We start from the raw sequence: 4029 nt of genomic DNA on the forward strand, positions 1-4029 counted from the left end.
AGGTACATTAGACTTCCAATGATTTAGGAGTATTTTAACTAAGACACCGCATTATCTTTATTTTTCGATAAATAAAAACTGATGTCTACCAAGAATTTTCTCAATATATTTACCAAGAATTTTCTCAATATAATGAGATTGAGATAATGCATATTCATCAGATGTTTTAGTAATTTTCATTCCTAATATTACATCTGCGACCCCCATATCTTTCATATCAAATCTTTTGTTTAGCATTTGCTTGGTTGATTTGATCATGTTTTGACTGCTTCCAACGATAAGCATGGCATCCACATAAAGACAAACGATGACATAATCTTTGTCAGTGTTTTTAACATAAACACACTTGTCACATTCGTTTATCTTAAACCCATTAGTAAGCATAGCATGATCAAATTTTCATGCCATTGCTTAGGAGCTTGTTTTAATCCATAAAAAGATTTTACAAGATGACAAACTTTCTTTTCTTGCCCTGGCACTACAACCCCTTCGAGTTGCTCCATATAGATCTCTTCATTTAGATTATTGTTTAAGAAAGTTGTCTTAACATCCATTTGATGTATTTCTAAATTATACAATGCTGCTATAGGAATAAGCATACGAATGGATGTTATTCTTGTCACACGGGAATATGTGTCAAAATAGTCCAGATCTTCTTTTTGTTTGTAACTTTTTACCACAAGTCTTGCTTTATATTTGTTTATTGAACCATCTGCTTTCATTTTTCTCTTGAATGTCTATTTATACCCAAGAGGTTTAGAATCGGGTGAAAGATCCACCAATTTCCAACTATGATTTTGCATAATAGATTCAATTTCATTATTAACAGACTCTTTCCACAAAGGTGCTTTAGGACCTGACATTGCTTCCTTAAAGCTCTGGGGCTCATTTTCTAACAGGTATGTCAGAAAATCTGGACCAAAGGATTTTGATGTTCTCGCTCTCTTACTTTGTCTTGGTTCATCATTAGTTAAATCTTGTTGGTCGAGACCATTACTAGTCTCTTACGTTTGATTACCATTAGTCTCTTGACTTTGTGTACAATCATAAGTTCTTTTCTATGAACTTAATTCATGTCCTTTGTTGTAAGGAAAAATATGTTCAAAGAAAACAGCATTCCTTAACTCTATAATAATGTTTACATATATATCAGATATTTCTGATTTATAAGTCAAAAACCAATATGCACTACTATTATGCGCATAACCAATAAACATGCAATCCCCTATTTTTGGTCCTATCTTAGTCTTTTTCGGAACAGGAACTTCTATCTTTGTCAAACACCCCCACACTTTTAAGTATTTGTAAGAAGGTGGTCGACGTTTCCATAATTCATAAGGAATGCTATTAGTTTTCTTGTGGGGTATTCTATTAAGAACATAATTAGCAGACAATATTACTTTCCCCCACAAGTTCTGCGGTAAGCCTGAATTTAGTAACATGGCATTCATCATTTCTTTAAGGGTTATGAAAATCTAGAAATCCGCTAGATATAGATTTGTGATTATGTATCAATTTTAAGCAGTATATAACAATCCCAATCAAACAATCAAGACAAATCAACACAACGATTTTAACGTGGAAAAACCACAATTGGAGCACCTTCAATTGTGATAAAAAAAACCACAGGCAACAGCCACAAAACAATCCACTAAGAAGATATAAAGGAATTACACAGGTATACTCTCAATTACCTAGCGAATCCACGCTCGAATTGAACCAACCTCTATGTGTCTCTTCCAACCCCGTCTTCACCTCGGAATTGTCTTGACGATGAGCCACTCCAGAATCCACCAAAGCTTCAGGCTCGAATTCTTCAGAATCCACCAAAGAACAACTCTCTCTTTTGTGTAGAATAAACAAATAATCCTTTGATGTAAACTTCTAAAACCATGAGTTGAATACTCAATCAAAACATCAAAGAAAACTAGCAAAATATCTCCAGAGATAAACCCTAGAACCTAAGAAGAAGATCTGGAGAAGTAATCCTAAAATCTGACTGAATCACGTACTTATAGAAATCTGAATCGCGATGCTCGCTCGAGCAAAGACTCTCTCGCTCGAGCGAGGAACCAAAAACGCGTGTTTTCCATAAGTGGCTTCGCTCGAGCCACGCAAGCTTCACTCGAGCACACATTCATCTCTTTTAGGTTTTTTGCCAGACGCAGTCTTCGCTCGAGCGAGCACTCCTTTGCTCGAGCAAGCAAGGGCGGACATGTAACTTCGAATGCAGTTTTGCATTTTGCTTCGGGGGCGCTGCCCCTCGACCCCACCATGGCGCTGTCCCGGACCTGCCAAGGGGCGCTACCCCCTCGACCCCTGCGAGCTGACCGGGCAGCTCGATCCCCGTCATAATCAGTGAAGTGGCAATCTTGAAAGAATTAACATCACAAACTTCTCTGCAAGGCACAATTTGGGTTGGATTCGCATCTAAACACTCATAGCCTCACTGAAATAAAAAGTGCTAAAATAAGTACAACTGAAAGAAGTTTTGTCAAACGGGATTGCCAAGAATAAAAACCTAATAGGTTCTATTCTTTCTTTCATCAATTCCATTTTGTTGTGGAAAGTAGGGTGTTGTAGTTTGGTGAATAATGCCAAATTGTGCACAAAATTCATTTAAAGGTGCACCATATTCACCACCCTATCACTTCCAACCATTTTAATGGCTTTACCAAGTTGATTTTCAACTTCAGTTTTGTAGAGTTTAAACATTTCCAAGGCTTCATCTTTACTTCTAAGTAAATATACATAACAATATCTTGTGCAATCATCGATAAATATTATGAAATACTTTTTGCCTCATCTAGTTTGAACAAATTTCAGATCACATGCATCAGTATGAATTAATTCTACAGGTTTAGTTTTTTTTTCAACCGATTTAAATGGGGCCTTAGTTAGTTTTGCTTCTACACATATCTCACATTTGTGATTAGGATCAATTTCAAACTTTGGTATATAATCTAAACCAATTAGTCTACGCAAAGCATCAAATTCACATGTCATAATCTACCATGCCATAAATTTGACTCAAGAATATAAGCAAAAGATGTATTATTCTTATTCATAACAGATTTTGATACAACAGTCATTACATTTAACTTAAAGAGACCATTGCTCATGTATCCCTTATCTACATACATAACACTCTTTGTTAATACAAATTTATCAGACTCAAATGCAAGCCTAAAACCATTCTTACTTAACAAAGAACTAGAAATTACATTCTTCCAGGTGTCTAGTACATACAGCACGTTGTTGAGGGTAAGTTCCTTTCCTGATGTCATCTTCAAGACAACTTTCCCTTGTCCAGCCACAACAGAAGTAGATGAATTTCCCATTAATAGTTGCTCACCATTTGCAGCCTCATTATAAATAGTGAAAATCTTTTTGTCTATGCAAATGTGTCAAGTTACCCCAATGTTGACCCACCACTCTTTGGGATTTCCAACTTAATTAGCCTCAGACACCACAGTAGAGAGATTCATGTCATTTACCTTATCAGATACGTAATCGACTTTTGTCACATTGGCTTGATTGGTGGTTTTTTTTCTTGTACTTCCGCGATCTATCTTGGGGAGAAGGCAATTAGAGGCACAATATCCAGTCTTGCCATAGTTATAGCATTTTCCTTTGAACTTTTTATTGACATTGTTGTCGCCTTGTTTAGGACCATCTCCAACAAACTTCCTCTTCTTGTTATGTGGCTTGGGCACTTGTTCCATTACATTAGCTTTGGACTCAATGAGAATTTTACCATTCCTCTTTTTAGCCTTACAGTTATCTTCCTCAATTCTTAGTCTTAAAATAAGTTCATCCATGGTCATCTTTTTGCATTTATGTTTTAAATAAATTTTGAAATCTTTCCAAATCTAATGGCAAGTTTTCCACTAAAGTAATGACTTGGAAAAACTCACTAAGAGACATACCTTCAGCATGAATATCATGCAAAAATAATTGAAAACTTTAAACTTGAGAAATTACCGTTTGGGAGTCTACCATAATAAAATCTAGAAATTTACCAACAAT

The sequence above is a fragment of the Camellia sinensis genome, chromosome 5 (genome assembly GCF_055761805.1).
Source record: "Camellia sinensis isolate YWXY chromosome 5, ASM5576180v1, whole genome shotgun sequence".
Lineage (NCBI taxonomy): Eukaryota > Viridiplantae > Streptophyta > Magnoliopsida > Ericales > Theaceae > Camellia > Camellia sinensis.